We start from the raw sequence: 25,353 nt of genomic DNA on the forward strand, positions 1-25,353 counted from the left end.
GCTGTGCTGTCTTCCAATATATTTGGAGTAACTCATTACCGTGGCTTTGTTGTTCTTTAAAAACATAAACCCCCAAAATCATGAAATGCTAGCTATGTAATTTCTTTAGATAACTTTTTTATCCTCCTGTCTTTTACTTTTGACCACTAATCTTTAGGGAGGATGTGATTTGAGAGCAAATGTCACCTAGCTATTGTTTTCAATCTACCCCTCCCCTGGACATTTCTGTCCATGGAGGAAAGGAGGTCATTCAGAAGTATTGGGACACATCCCGAGGGAGGAAGTGCGTAAATGTGTGGGTGTTTGTGTTAACCTGATCTTCATTTAGGTTAGGGTGCCTTGTTTTGTGGTCTGAGGGGGAGGGTACACCATATTTGGGCAGTTGAGATTCAAGGTTTCCTCTGATTCAGTATTGGAAGACCTTTTGTTTCTATCCTACCCTGAATTCTTAGTCAGGAGGAAATAGTTTTTCCTTCTCTGAATTTAATTGAACTTTGGTCTCCAGGGGATTTTAATCAACATGTCAATTACATTATAATGGGCAATACAACAATGTAACCTGGGGCAACTGTCCAAGTGGTACAACGTTGAATGTCATGGTGTTGTTCATGGTGGTGGAGGATTGTTAGGTCTTACCAGCAGACTTTCCCACCTTCCTGTTACTCTAGTTCTGTTTCCTAGTTTTTCCCGGTTCTGACCATTCTGCAGATCATTCTGCCTGTCCTGACCCCGTGCCTGTCTGCCGTCCTGTACCTGCCTGACTCTGAGCTGATTACGAACCTCTGCCTGCCCTGAGCCTGCCTGCCGTCCTGTACCTGCCTGACTCTGACCTGATCACAAACCTCGACCTGCCCTTTGTCTGCTCATTGTTTCTAATAAATAGAGAACTGTACTATCTGCCTCCCGTGTCTGCATCTGGGTCATATCCTAAGTCGTGATAATGTCAGCCCTGGCTAGAGGCTCCTATAGTTCTAGTGTGGGATACTAACTGATAGTAGCCATGTTGCCTCTCTCATGAGTTTGTTTTACATAAACAAGAGGTTGATAAATGTGACTCCTGCTTTCCCTTCTCCTCTTCTTCTCTTCTGCTATCCCTTCTCATTTCCCAGTGTTCAGTTACACAGATGGTAGTTAGTTACAGTGGGGCAAAAAAGTATTTAGTCAGCCACCAATTGTGAAAGTTCTCCCACTTAAAAAGATGAGAGAGGCCTGTAATTTTCATCATAGGTACACTTCAACTATGACAGACAAATTGAGAAAGAAAATCCAGAAAACGACATTTTAGGATTTGTAATGAATTTATTTGCAAATTATGGTGGAAAATTAATATTTGGTCACCTGCAAACTTTTTATTTTTTATTTTTATTTCACCTTTATTTAACCAGGTAGGCTAGTTGAGAACAAGTTCTCATTTGCAACTGCGACCTGGCCAAGATAAAGCATAGCAGTGTGAACAGACAACACAGAGTTACACATGGAGTAAACAATTAACAAGTCAATAACACAGTAGAAAAAAAGGGGAGTCTATATACAATGTGTGCAAAAGGCATGAGGAGGTAGGGGAATAATTACAATATTGCAGATTAACACTGGAGTGATAAATTATCAGATGATCATGTACAGGTAGAGATATTGGTGTGCAGAAGAGTAAATAAATAAAAACTGTGGGGATGAGGTAGGTGAAAATGGGTGGGCTATTTACCAATAGATTATGTACAGCTGCAAGCAAGATAGACCTGTAACTTCTTCTTTAAGAGGCTCCTCTGTCCTCCACTCATTACCTGTATTAATGGCACCTGTTTGAACTTGTTATCAGTATAAAAGACACCTGTCCACAACCTCAAACAGTCACACTCCAAACTCCACTATGGCCAAGACCAAAGAGCTGTCGAAGGACACCAGTAACACAATTGTAGACCTGCACCAGGCTGGGAAGACTGAATCTGCAATAGATTAGCCGCTTGGTTTGAAGAAATCAACTGTGGGAGAAATTATTAGGAAATGGAAGACATACAAGACCACTGATAATCTCCCCCGATCTGGGGCTCCACGCAAGATCTCACCCCGTGGGGTCAAAATGATCACAAGAACGGTGAGCAAAAATCCCAGAACCTCACAGGGGGACCTAGTGAATGACCTGCAGAGAGCTGGCACCAAAGTAACAAAGCCTACCGTCAGTAACACACTACGCCGCCAGGGACTCAAATCCTGCAGTGCCAGACGTGTCCCCCTGCTTAAGCCAGTACATGTCCAGGCCCGTCTGAAGTTTGCTAGAGAGCATTTGGATGATCCAGAAGAAGATGGGGAGAATGTCATATGGTCAGATGAAACCTAAATATAACTTTTTGGTAAAAACTCAATTCGTCGTGTTTGGAGGACAAAGAATGCTGAGTAGCATCCAAAGAACACCATACCTACTGTGAAGCATGGGGGTGGAAACATCATGCTTTGGGGCTGTTTTTCTGCAAAGGGACCAGGACGACTGATCCGTGTAAAGGAAAGAATGAATGGGGCCATGTATCGTGAGATTTTGAGTGAAAACCTCCTATCAGCAAGGGCATTGAAGATGAAACGTGGCTGGGTCTTTCAACATGACAATGATCCCAAACACACCGCCCGGGTAACGAAGGAGTGGCTTCGTAAGAAGCATTTCAAGGTCCTGGAGTGGCCTAGCCAGTCTCCAGATCTCAACCCCATAGACAATCTTTGGAGGGATTTGAAAGTCCATGTTGCCCAGCAACAGCCCCAAAACATCACTGCTCTAGAGGAGATCTGCATGGAGGAATGGGCCAAAATACCAGCAACAGTGTGTGAAAACCTTGTGAAGACTTACAGAAAACGTTTGACCTCTGTCATTGCCAACAAGTACTGAGATCAACTTTTGTTATTGACCAAATACTTATTTTCCACCATAATTTGCAAATAAATTAATTAAAAATCCTACAATGGGATTTTGGGGATTTTTTTCTCTCATTTTGTCTGTCATAGTTGAAGTGTACCTATGATGAAAATTACAGGCCTCTCATCTTTTTAAGTGGGAGAACTTGCGCAATTGGTGGCTGACTGAATATTTTTTTGCCCCACTGTATGCTTGCCAATATATCTTGTAGTAGTGGTCTATAGTTTTATCTATAATTGTAAATCATTGTTAAAAACCTTCCCTATTCTCTGTGTTCCACACTCATAACCAGGATGTAACACATGGAGTTACATATAATTATCTCTACCTGATTGTTCTGTATCATGACTACAAATATCACCTTTCTGCCTGTGAAGGACACAATATGTTCCTCACCCCAGTACCCGAGGACACATGATGAATGAATCTGTTTGATTGATTGCACATTGCTTCCACAGTGTTGGATTGATTTACACTATTATGGCATTTAGCACCACTTATGGAAGACATTAACTCAAGAATACATTTGTGAGACAAGTGTGAGTATTTCTGTCCAAATCATTGAAAAATAGGCTAGGGGACCTTATGTAGGAGGCTGTTGGGTGGACAGATGTTAGCAGGGGTACTCTGCCCCGTCTTTTACGAAAACATTTTCCAGAAAGATTCCAGGAGCATTATTTAGGGTAAATCTGTCAGCATCATGTAGGTGTCTGGCCACTGTCATCTCACCAAACCACGCGTCTGACTCTGTCCAGCAGCTCAATGCTTTTATGAGGTCAGAAACTTTAGTGTCTGGAACCATGACACAGTTACTTGGACATCACTTCTGAGGAGAAGCTTGCAATAACACCTAACTCAGTCGGAGGAGCTTAGCCTAATACTTTAACCTCCTTTTCCTATGTACTTTGTAGCTCTGGGCTAGGGAGAGGAGCCGCTCTGGGACTTGTTGCTCTGGTCTTTGTTTTATTATTGTGCCTGCTGTGAAACTAATGAATAAGCTGGCTTTTCCCCTGCTCATAGCTTGCTTCTGTTTGTTTGCCACATTGGCTCATCCATAACTTTAGGTGACCTTTTCCGTGAGGATATGAGGTTGTGCACTGGTTGACAGTTGTGACCCATTGGTTGTGACAGGGCACAGAGAATCAGGGGAAAGTTTTTGGCGGAATAGCAACATGTTCTTTTGAAGCAGCTTTTCAAAGGGCATAATTCTTGGAAAGCAACTTTTTTATGCCGCATTTTTTTTTTTTGACATACTGTATCATTAAGTATCCGACCTTGTAGGTATCAGGTATCAAGGTAAGACCCAGATGCAGACTGTCAAAGTAACAATGTTTATTGTAGCAACAGGGGCAGGCAAAAACAGGTCAAGGCAGGCAGGGGTCGATAATCCAGAATAAGAGCAAAGGTACAGGACGGCCAGCAGGCTCAGGATAGGCAGAGGTCGGTAATCCAGAGGGGAGCAGAGGTACCGATCGGCATGCACGCTCAGGGACAGGCAGAGTGGTCAGGCAGGTGGGCTCAGGGACAGGCAGAGTGGTCAGGCAGGCGGACTCAGAGCCAGGACAGGCAAGGGTCAAAACCGGGAGGACAAGAAAAGAGAGTTTGGGAAAATGCAGGAGCTGAGACACAAACTGCTGGTTGACGTAAACAAATAAGACGAACTGGCAACAGACAAACATAAACCACAGGTATAAATACACAGGGGATAATGGGATCCCTAAAGATTGGAAACCTGCCGCAGTCATCCCCCTCTTCAAAGGGGGTGGCACTCTAGACCCAAACTGTTATAGACCTATATCCATCCTGCCCTGCCTTTCTAAAGTCTTCGAAAGCCAAGTTAATAAACAGATCACTGATCATTTCGAATCCCACCGTACCTTCTCCGCTGTGCAATCCGGTTTCTGAACTGGTCCCGGGTGCATCTCAGCCACGCTCAAGGTACTAAACGATATCATAACCACCATCGATAAAAGATTGTACTGTGCAGCCGTCTTCATCGACCTGGCCAAGGCTTTCGACTCTGTCAATCATCGTATTCTTATTCTCAAATGATTGCCTCATCTGGTTCACCAACTACTTCTCAGACAGAGTTCAGTGTGTCAAATCGGAGGGCCTGTTGTCCAGACCTCTGGCAGTCTTTATGGGGGTACCACAGGGTTGAATTCTTGGGCCGACTCTTTTCTCTGTATATATCACCGATGTCGCTCTTGCTGCGGGTGATTCCCTGATCCACCTCTAGGCGACACCGTTCTGTATACATCTGGCCCTTCTTTGGACATTGTGTTAACAAACCTCCAAACGAGCTTCAATGCCATACAACACTCCTTCCATGGCCTCCAACTGCTCTTAAACGCTAGTAAAATTCAATGCATGCTTTTCAACTGTTCGCTGCCTGCACCTGCCTGCCAGACTGGCATCACTACTCTGGACGGTTCGGACATAGAATATGTGGACATCTACAAATACCTAGGTGTCTGGCTAGACTGTAAACTCTCCTTCCAGACTCATATTAAACATCTCCAATCTAAAATTAAATCTAGAATCGGCTTTCTATTTCGCAAACAAAGCCTCGTTCACTCATGCCGCCAAATATACCCTAGTAGAACTGACTATCTTACCGATCCTCAACTTCGCTGATGTCATTTACAAAATAGCCTCCAACACTCTACTCAGCAAACTGGATGCAGTCTATCACAGTGCCATCCTTTGTAACAATGTTCGTCTGAGGAAGAAGGAGTAGACCAAAGCGCAGCGTGGTACGTGTTCATATTTCCTTTAATTAACTGAACACTAAATACAAAAGAACAAGAGAATAAATGAAATCCGAAACAGTCCCGTATGGTGCAAACACTGAAACAACTACCCACAACCCATAGTGGGAAAACAGGCTGCCTAAGTATGGTTCTCAATCAGAGACAACGATTGACAGCTGCCTCTGATTAGGAACCATACCTGGCCAAACACCTAGAAATATAACACACAGAACCAAAACATAGAATGCCCACCCCAACTCACGCCCTGACCAAACTAAAATAGAGACATAAAAAAGGAACTAAGGTCAGGACGTGACAGTACCTCCCCCCAAAGGTGCGGACTCCGGCCACAAAACCTAAACCCATATAGGGGAGGGTCTGCGTGGGCATCTGTCCTTGGTGGCGGCTCTGGGGCGGGATGTGGACCCCACTCCACCTTAGTCTTGGCCCACTTAGGTGGTGCCTTTGGAGCTGCGACCCTCGCGGCCGACCCCTTGCAGCATGCCCCGAATAGATGGGAGATTCTGGCAGCGCCGGACAGGCGGGAGACTCTGGAAGCGCCGGAGTGAAGGGCGACTCTGGCAGCTCCGGAGCGAGGGGGCGACTCTGGCAGCTCCGGAGCGAGGGGGCGACTCTGGCAGCTCCGGAGCGAGGGGGCGACTCTGGCAGCTCCGGAGCGAGGGGGCGACTCTGGCAGCTCCGGAGCGAGGGGGCGACTCTGGCAGCTCCGGAGCGAGGGGGCGACTCTGGCAGCTCCGGAGCGAGGGGGCGACTCTGGCAGCTCCGGAGCGAGGGGGCGACTCTGGCAGCTCCGGAGTGAAGGGGCGACTCTGGCAGCTCCGGAGTGAAGGGCGACTCTGGCAGCTCCGGACTGACGGGCGGCTCTGGCAGCTCCGGACTGACGGGCGGCTCTGGCAGCTCCCGACTGACGGGCGGCTCTGGCAGCTCCCGACTGACGGGCGGCTCTGGCAGCTCCGGACAGACGGGAGGTCTGGACTGGAGGAAGACTCTGGAGGGAGAAGACACAGAGATAGCCTGGTGCGTGGGGCTGCCACAGGGCCCACCAGGCTGGGGAGACCAACTCCAGTGTTAATTTGCTAAATTATAATCACTTGCTACTATGGCCTATTTATTGCCTTACCTCCTCACGCCATTTCCACACACTGTATATAGACTTTCTTTTTTTCTATTGTGTTATTGACTGTGCTCTTGTTTATTTCATGTGTAACTCTGTGTTGTTGTTTGTGTCGCAGCTTTATCTTGGCCAGGTCGCAGTTGTAAATTAGAACTTGTTCTCAACTAGCATACCTGGTTAAATAAAGGTGAAATTAAAAAATGTAAATAAAAAAAATGGGGAAGATGGGCAACAGTTGGAGGGGGATGGAGAAAATCACAAAGACTGGTGAAACAGATCAGGGTGTGACAGTAGGTGGGTCATAAATCCCAAATGTCTAAGACCCACCTACAAGGTCAGATACGTCAGTAGCGTCATGTCTGGCCACTGTCATCTCACCAACCCACACCCCTGACTCTGTCCAGCAGCTCAATGCTTTTATGAGGTCAGAAACTTCAGACCCGGGATTTAGTGTCTGGAACCATGACACAGCCACTTGGACGTCACTTCTGAGAAGAAGCTTGCAATAACACCTACCGTACTCCGTCTGAGGAGCTTAGCCTAATGCTACTTTGTAGCTCTGGGCTAGGGAGAGGAGCCACTCTGGGACTTGTTGCTCTGGTCTTTGATTGATTTTTATGTCTGCTGTGAAACTAATGAATAAGCTGGCCTTTCCCTGCTCATAGGTTGCTACTCTTTGTTTGCCACATTGGCTCATCCATAACTTTAGGTGACCATTTGGCCACAGCATTGAGTACTGGCTAATATTTGGAATATTAGGAACAATTAAACATACATGTTTAGCTCTCTGCAGTTGCCTTCTCTTTGTAAGGATTAGACCTGGTATGTGTAGCAACACCAGCCCTGTTTTGGTGAGTGAGATTGACATGTCTACTGTAACTAAGCCAAGACTACACTGTTTCTTAACAAGGGGAATCCATATTTATGACCATAACACAAGCATTTTAGGTTTTGCTACAATAAATTATATTGAAGAAGTGTTTTAACACTCAGAGCACCGGAATTCCATAACTCAGCGTTTCCCAAACTCGGGACCCCAAGGGGTGCACTTTTTGGTTTTTGGGTTTGATGATTAGTTGATTATTTGAATCAGCTGTATAATTCTAGGGCTAAAACCAAAACGTGCACCTCTTGGGGTCCCGAGGACTGAGTTTGGGAAACCCTGCCATAACTATAAAGGCCATGATGTTCATTCTGACCATTTCTATTTGAATTGTATAAATATTGCTAAATTAATACATTTAACCTCAGCAAAAAAAGAAAATCCCCTTTTCAGGATCCTGTCTGTCAAAGATAAATAGTAAAAATTCAAATAACTTTCTAGAGCTTCATTGTAAACGGTTTCAACACTGTTTCCCATGCTTGTTCAATGAACCATAAACAATTCATGAACATGCACCTGTGGAACGGTCGTTAAGACACTAACAGCTTACAGACGGTAGCAATTAAGGTCACAGTTATGAAATCTTTGGACAGTAAGGGGATTTCTACTGACTCTGAAAACCCCCAAAAGAAAGATCCCCAGGGTCCCTGCTCATCTGTGTGAACGTGCCTTAGGCATGCTGCAAGGAGGCATGAGGACTGCAGATGTGGCCAGGGCAATAAATTGCAATGTCCGTACTGTGAGACACCTAAGACAGCGCTACAGGGAGACAGGACGGACAGCTGCACTTGCACAGGATCGGTACATCCGAACATTACACCTGCGGGACAGGTACAGGATGGCAACAACAACTGCCCAGGTAACACCAGGGAGACAGGACGGACAGCTGCACCTGCACAGGATCGGTACATCCGAACATTACACCTGCGGGACAGGTACAGGATGGCAACAACAACTGCCCAGGTAACACCAGGAACGCACAATCGCTCCATCAGTGCTCAGACTGTCTGCAATAGGCCCGAGAGAGGCTAGACTGAGGGCTTGTAGGCCTGTTGTAAGGCAGGTCCTCACCAGACATCACCGGCAACAATGTCGCCTATGGGCACAAACCCACCGTCGCTGGACCAGACAGGACTGGCAAAAAGTGTTCTTCATTGACGAGTCAAGGTTTTGTCTCACCAGGGGTGATGTTCGGATTTGCGCTTATCGTCGAAGGAATGAGTGTTACACCAAGGCCTGTACTCTTGAGTTGGATCGATTTGGAGGTGCAGGGTCCGTCATGGTCTGGGGCGGTGTGTCACAGCATCATCGGACTGAGCTTGTTTTCATTGCAGGCAATCTCAACACTGTGCATTACAGGGAAGACATCCTCCAAAATGCGGCGTGGTATGTGTTCATAGTGAATTTTAATGAAGAAAACACTGAACACTGAAACACTATACAAAAACAATAAACGAAATAACGACCGTGAAGCTAATGAGAACTGTGCTGACACAAGCAATCAACATAGACAATCACCCACAAACAAACAGTGCAACCCAGGCTACCTAAGTATGATTCTCAATCAGAGACAACTAATGACACCTGCCTCTGATTGAGAGCCATAATAGGCCGAAACATACAAATCCCCAAATCATAGAAAAACAAACATAGACTGCCCAGCCAACTCACGCCCTGACCATACTAAATAAATACAAAACAAAGGAAATAAAGGTCAGAACGTGACACAAGTGCCTTGGTGGAAGAGTGGAGTAACATCTCACAGCAAGAACTGGCAAATCTCGTGCAATCCATGAAGTGGCGCATAGAGCATGGCGCTTGTAACGCCAGGGTAGTGGGTTCAATCCCCGGGACCACCCATACGTAGAATGTATGCACACATGACTGTAAGTCGCTTTGGATAAAAGCGTCTGCTAAATGGCATATATTATTATTATTATTATTATTATAGGAGATGTACTGCAGTACTTAATGCAGCTGGTGGCCACACCAGATACCGACTGATACTTTTGATTTGGACCCTCCCTTAGTTCAGGGACGCATTATTCCATTTCTGTTAGTCACATGTCTGTGGAACTTGTTCAGTGTATGTTTCAGTTGTTCAATCTTGTTATGTTCATGCAAATATTTACACATTTACACATTACACACACAAGTTTGCTGAAAAGAAACGCAGTTGACAGTGAGAGTAGTTTATTATGTTAAAATATGTCATAAGAAACCTCAGGACACCAAATGCAAATTGAATCAGTCGGAAAATGTATTGATTGAATTTAAATGTAAATACTAAAATAATTATAGTGTATTTTCTGACTAAAAGACAACAGTTGCCTGCTCAGTTTGCCTGTCCAAACTACACCTAAACTATATTGAAACTAATTTCACACATATAATAAAAGATGTGGCCTAAAGATAAGGTTAAATTGACAATAGTCTAATGGCTGACAATAATATCAATTGTCAATTATGCGATGGGTCGATCTAATCCTGGATGCTGATTGGTTAATGCCTATTTACTCTGTTCCATCTCACTGCGCAATCCACTGTCTCATCAGCCCATGCAGGCAATTTATAAAATGTATCTCTACTATAAAAAGCATCTTTACATTATCTTCCATTTCTTTTAAAACTAGCATTTGGTTTTCAACAGCAGAGATTTGTATAAACCTTGGTGTCTGTTTGTCCGACATTTGCAACTTTGTTTCAATATTGAAATTCCATCTCCAGCTTTCCCATAGTAATGAACGTGTCAGGAGTTGGGACGAGACAGACAGACAAACAGCTTTTCTCAGCCAGTTGAAATTATGAATCAGCTGGCATCATTTTTATGGACAAAGAAACGTCAGAATAGTCTACACTACACCTACTTGGAGTAGTCAGGGCCAGATTAAAAGAAAACAATTTTTGTATTTGTTTCATTAGTCCATTGTTGTTATAGACCCACATGCTTTCCATGTCAGCAATCAAGTTTAACATATGTAACTTTGAAATACAGAAATATGGCCGTATGATGCATTTACATAGCCGTATGATGCTGAATCTTTTTATTACCACACAAATGACTGAAATGAGTGGCTACTCTGACTGACAAACTGAGATCAATCTGGTCTTGAATTCAAACCAACAGTAGCCCAGGCCATTGAAGCGACACACAGATTGTACAATATTAACAGGAAATACATATACAGTATTCACAGTAGCAGTCAAAGGTTTGGACACATACTCATTCAAGGGTTTGTCATGAATCCCGCTGAAGATGGTGCCTCTTCCTGTTTGTCGCTGGCCTACTAGCTGCCACCGATCCCCTTTTCTGTTTCATTTAGTTGTGTCTGATTAGTTACACCTGTTTCGTGTTTAGGTTTTGGTTGTGGGCTATTTAAAGCCAGTAGGCCCACCGGCTTTTGAAATTCCACCTCCAGCTGTCCCATAGTAATGAACGTGTCAGGCGTCGGGATGAGACAGACAGCTTTTCGTTGGTGGAATCATACCACGGAGTGCGTTTATTCACGAAACTGGACCTCAGGATAATCTGGTGCGTATTCGGGAGGGAGACGAGTGGAAAACAGCGTTTAGTACCACATCAGGCCACTATGAGTGCCTCGTCATGCCGCATAGGTTAAAGAATGCTCCAGCCATCTTTCAATCCTTTGTAGATGAGATTCTCAGGGACTTGCACGGGCAGGGTGTGGTGGTATACATTGATGACATCTTGATCTATTCTGCCACACGCGCCGCGCATGTCGCCCTGGTACGCAAGGTACTTTGGCGACTGCTGGAGCATGACCTATATGTCAAGGCTGAGAAATGTGTGTTCTCCAAACGAGCCGTTTGAGTGTGACCGCGTTAACACTGTGCGTAATTGGCCGACTCCGACCACGATAAAGGAGGTGCAGCAGTTTTAAGGGTTTGCCAATTACTACCGGAGGTTTATCCGGGGTTTTGGCCAAGTGGCGGCGCCTCTATTACCTCACTGCTGAAGGCGGGGCCGGTGCGTTTACGGTGGTCGGCCGAAACAGATGGAGCTTTCAACCAGTTGAAGGCGCTGTTTACTGACGCGCCCATGTTGGCGCATCCGGTCCCTTCATTAGCATTCATAGTGGAGGTGGATGTGTCCGAGGCTGGGGTTGGAGCCGTGCTGTCACAGTGCTCGGGCACGCCACCGAAGCTCCGCCCCTGCACTTTCTTTTCTAAGAAGCTGGGTCCGGAACTATGAACTATGATGTGGGGGACCGGGAGTTGTTAGCTATGGTAAAAGCCCTGAAGGTGTGGAGACACTGGCTAGAGGGGGCTAAACACCCTTTCCTCATCTGGACTGACCACCGCAATCTGGAGTATATCCGGGCGGCGAGGAGACTGAATCCGCGTCAGGCTAGATGGGCCATGTTCTTTACCCGATTTAGATTTAAGATCTCTTATAGACCAGGTTCCCTCAACACTAAGGCCGACGCGCTGTCCCGTCTCTATGACACTGAGGACCGGTCCATCGATCCTACTCCCATCCTTCCAGCTTCTAGGCTGGTGGCTCCGGTGGTATGGGAGGTGGACGCGGACATTGAGCGGGCGTTGCGGTTGGAACCTGCGCCTTCACAGTGTCTGACCGGTCTCAGGTACGTGCCGCTTGGTGTCCGTGATCAATTGATTCGGTGGGCTCACACACTACCTTCTTCAGGTCATCTGGGGATTGCGAGGACGGTGCGGGCTCTTAGGGGGAAATACTGGTGGCCCACCTTAGCCAAGGACGTGAGGCTCTATGGCTCCTCCTGTTCGGTGTGCGCCCAGAGTAAGGCTCCTAGGCACCTGCCTAGAGGGAAGTTACAGCCCCTCCCGGTTCCACAACAGCCCTGGTCTCATCTATCGGTGGACTTTCTTACTGATCTTCCCCCATCTCAGGGGAACACTACCATTCTGGTCGTTGTGGATCGGTTCTCTAAGTCCTGCCGTCTCCTCCCATTGCCTGGTCTCCCTACGGCCCTACAGACTGAGGAGGCTCTATTTACCTACGTCTCCCGGCACTACGGGGTGCCGGAGGACATCGTATCTGATCGGGTCCCCAGATCACGTCCCGTGTTTGGAGGGCGTTTATGGACCGTCTGGGGATCTCGGTCAGCCTGACCTCTGGTTATCACCCAGAGAGTAATGGGCAGGTGGAGAGAGTGAACCAAGAAGTGGGTAGGTTTCTGCGGTTGTATTGCCAGAACCGGCCAGGAGAATGGGCGAGTTACGTCCCATGGGCGGAGTTGGCCCAGAACTCACTCCGTCACTCCTCCACGAACATGTCGCCATTCCAATACATGCTGGGCTACCAGCCGGTCCTGGCTCCGTGGCATTAGAGTCAGACCGAACCAGGACGCTCTGAAGCAGGCCGGTGGTTGCTGGCCTACTAGCTGCCACCGATCCCCTTTTCTGTTTCATTTAGTTGTGTCTGATTAGTTGCACCTGTTTCGTGTTTAGGTTTTGGTTGTGGGCTTTTTAAACCCAGTAGGCCCGCCGGCTTTTGTGCGGGCTTGTTTTTCTGTTTATGGTGTGTGATTATTTTGTGGTATTCATTTTTCCGATCAGTTTTGTCCTGTTTGTTTGGACTGGGTCTCTCGGTTTTTTGGAAAATAAAGATCCACATCTTTTGAACTACCCTGCTCTCTGCGCCTGACTCCTCCACCCACAACTTAGAGAAGCCGTGACAGGGTTGTTCTTTATTTTTACTATTCTCTACAATATAGAATAATAGTGAAGATGTCAAAACTATGAAATAACACATATGGAATCATGTAGTAACCAAAAACGTGCAGTGTGTGCAAAGCTGTCATTAAGGCAAAGGGTGGCTACTTTGAAGAATCTCAAATATGTTTTGATTTGTTTAACACTTTTGGTTACTACATGATTCCATATGTGTTATTTCATAGTTTTAATGTCTTCACTATTATTCTACAATGTAGAAAATAGTAAAAATAAAGAAACTGGTACTGTTTATAAAATAAAGAAACTTGGCTGGTACTGTTTATCATAGGCTACAACAGGCTACTAAATATCATTTCCAGTGGCACACTGACTTACCTAATGGTGAAGATGAAGCCATAGGCTTCTCATGGTGATTGCCGGTGAGCTTGTCATGCCAATAGCCTATCTCCAGATGAAATACTTTGAAAACAATGCTGTTGTTAACAAAAACATTAGGAGTTAAGAAAAATAATAATATTGGTTCTACGGACAGATTAGTCTCCTCTATTCAGCAGTAGCCATTTGCATGTTTTTCCCGCAATTGTATTTTGAAATCTGCAAAAGGCAAACCGACAGCCGCAACCAACCATGGAAATATAATCCATAGATGGCAGTTCCCAGGACTGACAACCATTGCTTGTGTACCCATGAGTTTCACAGTCAAACTGCCAGGGTAAGAGGTTACAAAAACCTTCTATGGATTATATGTCCATGGCCACAATGCAACAACCTGCATATTTATCAGGTATGAAGGTAAGACCCAGATGCAGACAACGTTGAATTAACAATGGTTTAATAATCCAACAGGGGTTAGGCAATAGACAGGTCAAGACAGGCAGGGGTCAGTAAACCAGAGGTGGTGCAAAGGTACAGGTAAAGCAGGCAGGGTCAGGCAGAGTGGTCAGGCAGGCAGGCTCAGAGTTAGGACAGGCAAGGGTCAAAACCAGGAGGGCGAGGAAAAAGATTGACTGGGAAAAGCAGGCGCTGAGAACAAAAAATGCTGGTTAACTTGACAAACAAGACGAACTGGCACCAAACAAACAAAGAATACAGGTATAAATACACAGGGGATAATGGGGAAGATGGGCGACACCTGGAGGGGGGTGGAGACAATCACAAAGACAGGTGAAACAGATCAGGGTGTGACATATTTGGAGTGTATGCTGCCCAAACTGCATTAACTGCCAAAATAAAGGAAACACTTAAGTTAATAAGGGTTACAAAGTATATATTATGGTGTGGGGTGCATTTTCCATGCATGCTTTAGGTACACTTATAGAATCTATGCCATGGCGCATTGAAGCTGTTCTGGTACCTCATTATGGCCCAACACCCTTTATTTTGGCAGATACATGTACTCTGTGTTATAAAACTTAATCCACAGTTATTTTTTATACATTATTGATCCACTGTAGCTAAATTATGCTCTCTTGTCTATTTTGAACATTGAGAGCGGGCTCCTGTGTTTGGATAAAACATAATAACAAAAACATATGCGCAACCTACAGGCTGGGGCCCAGCCCCTGTTTTACAAAATTGACCAGTCACATGTATTTATTATGCAGTTTATATATATTTTTATTAAACAGTTACCCAATCAAGGCAGGTCCCCCCAGTTAGCCACGTGGCCCCCTACCTCCTGTCCTCCCCCATCTGATGATTAACAGAGCAGCAGCAGGCTGTCTACACTCATTGAGAGCTGGCTCCTGAGTCTTCCTGTGGTTGATGGTTGCAGTAAAAAAAAACGAGGCCCTATATATTACATGTATAATGTATACAGTATATATTTCCTGTAAAAAAGTATTTCATTTTTTGCTTCCTCTTGCGACCTGGGCCGATTCAGCCATGTTAAACCCCTGCATTAAGCCTGCCCTGGGTGAAGGCTACACAGTGAGAGCACGAGTCATTTACAATGGCAAAACCAAGACTATGAAATCTGAATGAAAATGACTCAGATGGCAGGAACAAATGGATCGTGACATCTCTGATGATTGTTATTCTGATTTATTCTGAATGACCTTCCATCTGTGAAAGGATTCATATTGGGTAGCAAATGAGCGAGTGTCTGATGTTTTGGATCAGCTGGCATGGCTGTACTAGGTGAGAGGAACTTGAGTTGTTCTACAACATTTTTACATTTACATTACATTTAAGTCATTTAGCAGACGCTCTTATCCAGAGCGACTTACAAATTGGTGCATTCACCTTATGACATCCAGTAGAACAGTCACTTTACAATAGTGCATCTAAATCTTAAAGGGGGGTGAGAAGGATTACTTATCCTATCCTAGGTATTGCTTAAAGAGGTGGGGTTTCAGGTGTCTCCGGAAGGTGGTGATTGACTCCGCTGTCCTGGCGTCGTGAGGGAGTTTGTTCCACCATTGGGGGCCAGAGCAGCGAACAGTTTTGACTGGGCTGAGCGGGAACTGTACTTCCTCAGTGGTAGGGAGGCGAGCAGGCCAGAGGTGGATGAACGCAGTGCCCTTGTTTGGGTGTAGGGCCTGATCAGAGCCTGGAGGTACTGAGGTGCCGTTCCCCTCACAGCTCCGTAGGCAAGCACCATGGTCTTGTAGCGGATGCGAGCTTCAACTGGAAGCCAGTGGAGAGAGCGGAGGAGCGGGGTGACGTGAGAGAACTTGGGAAGGTTGAACACCAGACGGGCTGCGGCGTTCTGGATGAGTTGTAGGGGTTTAATGGCACAGGCAGGGAGCCCAGCCAACAGCGAGTTGCAGTAATCCAGACGGGAGATGACAAGTGCCTGGATTAGGACCTGCGCCGCTTCCTGTGTGAGGCAGGGTCGTACTCTGCGGATGTTGTAGAGCATGAACCTACAGGAACGGGCCACCGCCTTGATGTTAGTTGAGAACGACAGGGTGTTGTCCAGGATCACGCCAAGGTTCTTAGCGCTCTGGGAGGAGGACACAATGGAGTTGTCAACCGTGATGGCGAGATCATGGAACGGGCAGTCCTTCCCCGGGAGGAAGAGCAGCTCCGTCTTGCCGAGGTTCAGCTTGAGGTGGTGATCCGTCATCCACACTGATATGTCTGCCAGACATGCAGAGATGCGATTCGCCACCTAGTCATCAGAAGGGGGAAAGGAGAAGATTAATTGTGTGTCGTCTGCATAGCAATGATAGGAGAGACCATGTGAGGTTATGACAGAGCCAAGTGACTTGGTGTATAGCGAGAATAGGAGAGGGCCTAGAACAGAGCCCTGGGGGACACCAGTGGTGAGAGCGCGTGATGAGGAGACAGATTCTCGCCACGCCCCCTGGTAGGAGCGACCTGTCAGGTAGGACGCAATCCAAGCGTGGGCCGCGCCGGAGATGCCCAACTCGGAGAGGGTGGAGAGGAGGATCTGATGGTTCACAGTATCGAAGGCAGCCGAAAGTTCTAGAAGGATGAGAGCAGAGAGAGAGTTAGCTTTAGCAGTGCGGATCGCCTCCGTGATACAGAGAAGAGCAGTCTCAGTTGAATGACTAGTCTTGAAACCTGACTGATTTGGATCAAGAAGGTCATTCAGAGAGAGATAGCGGGAGAGCTGGCCAAGGACGGCACGTTCAAGAGTTTTGGAGAGAAAAGAAAGAAGGGATACTGGTCTGTAGTTGTTGACATCGGAGGGATCGAGTGTAGGTTTTCAGAAGGGGTGCAACTCTCGCTCTCTTGAAGACGGAAGGGACGTAGCCAGCGGTCAGGGATGAGTTGATGAGCGAGGTGAGGTAAGGGAGAAGGTCTCCGGAAATGGTCTGGAGAAGAGAGGAGGGGATAGGGTCAAGCGGGCAGGTTGTTGGGCGGCCGGCCGTCACAAGACGCAAGATTTCATCTGGAGAGAGAGGGGAGAAAGAGGTCAGAGCACAGGGTAGGGCAGTGTGAGCAGAACCAGCGGTGCCGTTTGACTTAGCAAACGAGGATCGGATGTCGTCGACCTTCTTTTCAAAATGGTTGACGAAGTCATCTGCAGAGAGGGGGGGGGGATTCAGGAGGGAGGAGAAGGTGGCAAAGAGCTTCCTAGGGTTAGAGGCAGATGCTTGGAATTTAGAGTGGTAGAAAATGGCTTTAGCAGCAGAGACAGAGGAGGAAAATGTAGAGAGGAGGGAGTGAAAGGATGCCAGGTCCGCAGGGAGGCGAGTTTTCCTCCATTTCCGCTCGGCTGCCCGGAGCCCTGTTCTGTGAGCTCGCAATGAGTCGTCGAGCCACGGGGCGGGAGGGGAGGACCGAGCCGGCCTGGAGGATAGGGGACATAGAGAGTCAAAGGATGCAGAAATGGAGGAGAGGAGGGTTGAGGAGGCAGAATCAGGAGATAGGTTGGAGAAGGTTTGAGCAGAGGGAAGAGATGATAGGATGGAAGAGGAGAGAGTAGCGGGGGAGAGAGAGCGAAGGTTGGGACGGCGCGATACCATCCGAGTAGGGGCAGTGTGGGAGGTGTTGGATGAGAGCGAGAGGGAAAAGGATACAAGGTAGTGGTCGGAGACTTGGAGGGAGTTGCAATGAGGTTAGTGGAAGAACAGCATCTAGTAAAGATGAGGTCGAGCGTATTGCCTGCCTTGTGAGTAGGGGGGAAGGTGAGAGGGTGAGGTCAAAAGAGGAGAGGAGTGGAAAGAAGGAGGCAGAGAGGAATGAGTCAAAGGTAGACGTGGGGAGGTTAAAGTCGCCCAGCACTGTGAGAGGTGAGCCGTCCTCAGGAAAGGAGCTTATCAAGGCATCAAGCTCATTGATGAACTCTCCGAGGGAACCTGGAGTGCGATAAATGATAAGGATGTTAAGCTTGAAAGGGCTGGTAACTGTGACAGCATGGAATTCAAAGGAGGCGATAGACAGATGGGTAAGGAGAGAAAGAGAGAATGACCACTTGGGAGAGATGAGGATCCCGGTGCCACCACCCCGCTGACCAGGAGCTCTCGGGGTGTGCGAGAACACGTGGGCGGACGAAGAGAGAGCAGTAGGAGTAGCAGTGTTGTCTGTGGTGATCCATGTTTCCGTCAGTGCCAAGAAGTCGAGGGACTGGAGGGAGGCATAGGCTGAGATGAACTCTGCCTTGTTGGCCGCAGATCGGCAGTTCCAGAGGCTACCGGAGACCTGGAACTCCACGTGGGTCGTGCGCGCTGGGACCACCAGATTAGGGTGGCCGCGGCCACGCGGTGTGGAGCGTTTGTATGGTCTGTGCAGAGAGGAGAGAACAGGGATAGACAGACACATAGTTGACAGGCTACAGAAGAGGCTACGCTAATGCAAAGGAGATTGGAATGACAAGTGGACTACACGTCTCGAATGTTCAGAAAGTTAAGCTTACGTAGCAAGTAGCAAGCTTACGGAGTCTTATTGACTAAAATGATTAAAATGATACAGTACTGCTGAAGTAGGCTAGCTGGCAGTGGCTGCCTTGTTGACTTTGTAGGCTAGCTGGCAGTGGCTGCGTTGTTGACACTACACTAATCAAGTCGTTCCGTTGAGTGTAATAGTTTCTGCAGTGCTGCTATTCGGGGGCTAGCTGGCTAGCTAGCAGTGTTGTTTACGTTACGTTGCGTTAAAAGAACGACAATAGCTGGCTAGCTAACCTAGAAAATCGCTCTAGACTACACAATTATCTTTGATACAAAGACGGCTATGTAGCTAGCTATGTAGCTAGCTACGATCAAACAAATCAAACCGTTGTACTGTAATGAAATGAAATGAAAATGTGATACTACCTGTGAATGCGACCGGGTTGTTGAGTCCTATTCGGTAGACGTTGGCTAGCTATTGGCTAGCTGTCGGCTAGCTGTTGGCTAGTTGTTGGCTAGCTAGCAGAGTCTCCTACGTTAAGGACGACAAATAGCTGGCTAGCTAACCTCGGTAAATTAAGATAAGATAATCACTCTAAGACTACACACTCTAAACTACACAATTATCTTGGATACGAAGACAGCAAAGACAGCTATGTAGCTAGCTAACACTACACTAATCAAGTCGTTCAGTTGAGTGTAATAGTTACTACAGTGCTGCTAATCGGTGGGCGTTTGCTAGCTGGCTAGCTGGCGGGCAAATAGCAATGAAGACTACGTTAGGACGACGAAATACGATAATTATGCAATTATCTTTGATACAAAGACTGCTATGTAGCTAGCTAATAAGAAATTGCTAAGATTAGACAAATCAAACCGTTGTACTATAATGAAATGTAATGAAAAAGTTATACTACCTGCGGAGCGAAGTGCCGATGCGACCACTCGCTCCAACCCGACTTGGTTGCTGTTAACGCACATGTTTTGTTCAAGCTGTGCATGAACAACAGCATGAGAGAGTCTGTCACACGGGCTACGTGAGAGACATATGAAGGCCAAGGCAGCAGCAAAATTGCACACAGCTCCCGGGGAAGAAAAGCTGCAAGGTTGGCAGACGCACTCGGAACAACATCTGTTTCAGCTGCAAGGTTGGCAGACGCACTCGGAACAACATCTGTTTCAGCTGCAAGGTTGGCAGACGCACTCGGAACATCTGTTTCAGCTGCAAGGTTGGCAGACGCACTCGGAACATCTGTTTCAGCTGCAAGGTTGGCAGACGCACTCGGAACATCTGTTTCAGCTGCAAGGTTGGCAGACGCACTCGGAACAACATCCGTTTCAGCTGCAAGTGACTTGTTCGTGGGAAGTTTTTGCTTCAAGTGAAAATGACAAAGATTTGTGGTGACTTTTTGGGCATGGGCAAGGGATAATCGCTAAATGAGACCCAGCTGTAGCATGAAGACCCACACCATACTGTATGCATGAGCAAGGCCACAAATAATGTGTCCATGAACTCACAATAATTGACTCTTTTTTTACCTCTGTTATATTGACAAAGCTGCTGATGGAAGGCTAAAGTCAGAATCTGCACTACAGCGAAGCCTAATCAGACATGCCCGTGCTCATTATGGTTATTACACACTCTAAAAAGAAAAGGTTCCTGGAGGATCCTTTATGGGTTCTTCAAATTGAAACTGGGGCAACCCCTATAAGTTCTTCAAATAACTTCCATTAATGGTTCCTCAAATAAACTTTTGGGGTAAAAAGTTCAACCCCCCATTATTATTAATAATAAGCACAACAATAACACAACATTTTAGTTGTCAGTGTTTATGGTTTTAGTTAAAAGCATAAAAGCAGAATAAAACAAATACGAGGTAAACATCCAGCAGAGCCGAAAGTCCATTGGATATATCCTCTGACGTGTTGATGTTGATGTGTAGCCTTTGCAGGCTACCCACAGCCAGAATGATTTTGAAGTGCATGGTGAACAAACAGGTTTCCTATTATATTCAGAGGTGTAGAGAGGGTGAAGTCTATAAATGCAAAAAAAAAAAAAGTATACAGATGATTAGCACCTTGGTTTTTGTGGTAAATTTGAATGCAACATATTTTCACTTTTGACAACGATTTTCATACACATACCTTGTTCATAATGTAGAGATGTAACAGTATAGCTTCCGTCCCTCTTCTCGCCCCTACCTGGGCTCGAACCAGGGACCCTCTGCACACAACAACTGACACCCACGAAGCACCGTTACCCATCACTCCACAAAAGCTGCGGCCCTTGCAGAGCAAGGAGATCAACTATTTCAAGGTCTCAGAGTGAGTTACGTCACCAATTGAAACGCTATTAGCGCTCACCCCGCTAACTACCTAGCCATTTCACATCAGTTACAGAGAGTGCTTTGGGATCTTCATTGAAGAGTTATGGGAGGAAGAAGATGGCTGCTGTGACAGAGTCCTATAAGGTTTTAGATAAACCATTAATACAAATTAACTGTAGATGATACATGTGATCTGCATAACATTATGCGGCAACCCAATACCAATTTTACATACCTTTGTGTGACTTCTCATCAGTATACAAGCAGACAGACACACAAATAAGGGAGCAGTTTAGTCATCTGCGCCCAATGCAGCAATACCCTTTAACGTATTCTTACCTATTTTCTTATTGATATCTATTGAACTGATTCAATTTTCTGGTTTGAATTTTTGGGGGGAAATCATTTTAAAAGGGGAGAAAGTGTCAAACTGTAACGGTTTTCTTGTGGTGAAGGAGAGGCGGACCAAAATGCAGCGTGGTTTCTATTCATGGTAAAGCAACTACACATGAACAATCTACAAAACAAGAAACGTGAAAACCTAAACAGCCCTGTCTGGTGCAAACACAGAGACAGGAACAATCACCCACAAACACAGTGAAACCCAGGCTACCTAAGTATGATTCTCAATCAGAGGCAGGTGTCATTAGTTGCCTCTGATTGAGAACCATACTAGGCCGAAACATAGAAATACCCAAATCATAGAAAAACAAACATAGACTGCCCACCCCAACTCACGCCCTGACCATACTAAATAATGACAAAACAAAGGAAATAAAGGTCAGAACGTGACACAAACAACAGCCATGTTGTCACGTCCTGACCTTAGTTCCTTTTGTTTGTTTCTATTTTAGATTAGTCAGGGTGTGAGTTGGGGTGGGCATTCTATGTTTTGTTCTTGTGTTTATATTTCTATGTGTTTGGCCTGGTATGGTTCCCAATCAGAGGCAGCTGTCATCGTTGTCTCTGTTTGAGAACCATACTTAGGCAGCCTGTTTTCCCACTCTTGTTGGTGGGTGGTTATTTTCCGTTTCAGTGTTTTCCACCATACGGGACTGTTTAGTTTTTTCTTTATTCGCTTGTTCGTTTGTTTTCTGTGTTCAGTGGAATAAATATGACGAACACTTACCACACTGCATATTGGTCCGATATTTCCTACTCCTCCTCAGAGGAAGACGACAACCGTTACACATGTGAGTAAAACTCACAGACGACTAGTAAAACTTAAACCAAGTTTATTGACCCATTGGGTCATACAGCTGCATAAGACAAAGACATGGTTCCACCAGTGGTAGTATATATACCCCAATTTGGGTGACGTTTTCCTTCTCTCTAAACATTACATCTTTATTGCTAGTCAGGAAATCATATGATGCGCATAATAAATTGTTCCTTCTCCTTTAGTGTGACCTGACCTAACCTAGGCCCCCCATTCTTCAAACCACATCTCTCCACCCTTATCAGTGCCTGCCAACATGTGATTGCCTTTCCTTTACTCAGTACATTCCAAGCTTAATTGTCTCCACCATATACATTCCTCCTACAGATAACAATTCACTTCTGGTGTATAAATCAGACTATGGCACTCAATATTTCAATAGGATACCTGATAATTAACAATATTTCATGTTTAGAGTCAGATCTCATCAATGGTGTCATCATAAAGACAATTTTAATTTAGATCATAAATGGAGAACCCTTACCTTAAATTGAGATCTTTACATTTTTCAGTTATGTGCTAAATTCAAATCAAAACATTTTGGTTGGGCTGTTAGGTTTCTGCAAGAACCCGCAAGAACTAAATAGGTTCCTCAATTAACCCCACCACCTATGGGGTTCTTGGAAGAACCTTTTGGGGGCATTTTTCAGTGCCAAGAAGCCTAAGGTTTTTCGAGGAACTTTGAAGATCTTAGAACCCTCATTGAACCCCTCATTTTTAGAGCAGGCAATGTGAAATGATAGTGAATTTGCTCGTGTTGCTCGCAGCTCAAATTATACAGTACCAGTCAAAAGTTTGGACAGACCCTCTCATTCCAGGGTTTTTCTTTATTTTTATTTTTATATTTAATAATAATAGTGAAGACATCTAAACTATGAAATAACATATATTGAATCATGTAGTAACCAAAAAAGTGTTAAACAATTCAAAATCTATTTTATATTTGAGATTCTTCAAAGTAGCCACGCATTGACTGACCTTCATGTCTTAAAACCTCTCTAGGCGAGATCGGACTCTACCGTCCCACCTGGCCAATGTCCAGTGAAAGTGCAGGGCGCCAAATTCAAACTACAGAATTGTAAATATTTAACATTCGTGAAAATACACATGCAGTATGTCCAAATGAAGCTTAACTTCTTGTTAATCCAGCCACGGTGTCAGATTTCATTAAGGCTTTACGGCGAAAGCAAACCATGTGATTATCTGAGGACAGCACCCCATCAAATAAACAAAGACATATTTCATCCCGCCAGGTGCGACACAAAACTCAGAAATAACGATAAGATTCATGCCCTACCTTTGAAGAGCATCTTCTGTTGGTACTCCAATATGTCCCATAAACATCACAAATCGGCCTTTTTAAAAATGAATTATGTTGTTATATCTCCAAAATGTCAATTTAGTTGGCGCGTTTGATCCAGAAAAACACCGGTTCCAACTTGCGCAACATGACTACAAAATATCTAATAAGTTACCTGCAATCTTTGTCCAAACATTTCAAACAACTTTCCTAATACAACTTAAGGTATTTCTTAACGCAGATAATCGATACAATTTAGGACTGGATAAACTGCGTTCAATAGCGGATAAAAACATTGTGGAGCGAGCTTTCAGTTCGCGCGCCCCAACCACAACAGTACACTAGACTCAACCCTCATTCTGAACAACCCTACTTCTTCATTTCTCAAAGGAAAAACATCAACCAATTTCTAAAGACTGTTGACATCTAGTTGAAGAGATAGGAACTGCAAGCAAGTACTTGCACTGCAAGCAAATCTAGATCCACAAAGAAAACCCATTGAAAAGAGTGACCTCAAATGTTTTTTTTCTTCTGGATGGTTTGTCCTCGGGGTTTTGCCTGCCAAATAAGTTCTGTTATATCTGAAACATCAGAGTGTTTCTATCCAAGTCTACTAATAATATAAATATACTATTCTGGGCCTGAGTAGCAGGCAGTTTACTTTGGGCACACTTTCCATCCGGACGTGAAAATACTGCCCCCTAGCCTAGAGGTTAAAGAAATGAGGGACTGTTGTTTCTCGTTGTATATTTGAGCTGTTCTTGCATAATATGGACTTTTAACAAGGCACACCTGTTAATTGAAATGCATTTCAGGTGACCACCTCATGAAGCTGGTTGAGAGAATGCCAAGAGTGTGCAAAGCTGTCATCAAGGCAAAGGGTGGCTACTTTCAAGAATCTCAAATATAAAATATATTTAGATTTGTTTAACATGTTTTTGGTTACTACATTATTCCATATCTGTTACTTCAAAGTTTTGATGTTTTCACTATCAATGTTTTCACTATCAATGTCGATAATACTAAAAATAAAGAAAAACCCTCAAATGAGTCGGGGTGTCCAACCTTTTGACTGGTACTGTATGTAGCAACACCATCGAACATGTTTTTCTTCTTCTAAATGTAACAATACTGTAGCACAACAAAATACAGTTGAAGTCAGACGTTTACATACACTTAGGCTGGAGTCATTAAAACTCGTTTTTCAACCCCTCCACAAATGTCTTGTTAACAAACTATAGTTTTGACAAGTTGTTTAGGACATCTACTTTTTGCATGAAACAAGTAATTTTTCCAACAATTGTTTACAGACAGATTATTTCACTTATAATTCATTGTATCACAATTCCAGTGGGTCAGAAGTTTACATACACTAAGTTGACTGTGCCTTTAAACAGCTTGGAAAATTCCAGAAAATGATGGCTTTAGAAGCTTCAGATAGGCTAACTGACATCATTTGAGTCAATTGGAGGTGTACCTGTGGATGTATTTCAAGGCCTACCTTCAAACTCAGTGCCTCTTTGCTTGACATCATGGGAAAATCAAAAGAAATCATTCAAGACCTCAGAAAAAAATTGTAGACCTCCACAAGTCTGGTTCACCCGAGCAATTTCCAAACGCCTGAAGGTACCACGTTCATCTGCACAAACAATAGTACGCAAGTATAAACACCATGGGACCATGCAGCCGTCATACCGCTCAAGGAGGAGACATGTTCTGTCTCCTAGAGATGAACGTACTTTGGTGCGAAAAGTGCAAATCAAACCCAGAACAACAGCAAATGACCTTGTGAAGGACCTGTATCCACAGTAAAACGAGTCCTATATCGACATAACCTGAAAGGCTGCTCAGCAAGGAAGGG

At 45.2% G+C, this 25,353-nt stretch overlaps 1 pseudogene; it reads left to right on the forward strand.

The window, feature by feature from the left end:
- Positions 1-25,353, forward strand: part of LOC127906224 (zinc finger SWIM domain-containing protein 7-like) — a 47,441-nt pseudogene that overhangs the window by 12,211 nt on the left and 9,877 nt on the right.

This window comes from Oncorhynchus keta, chromosome 11 (genome assembly GCF_023373465.1).
Source record: "Oncorhynchus keta strain PuntledgeMale-10-30-2019 chromosome 11, Oket_V2, whole genome shotgun sequence".
NCBI classification, from domain to species: Eukaryota; Metazoa; Chordata; class Actinopteri; order Salmoniformes; family Salmonidae; genus Oncorhynchus; species Oncorhynchus keta.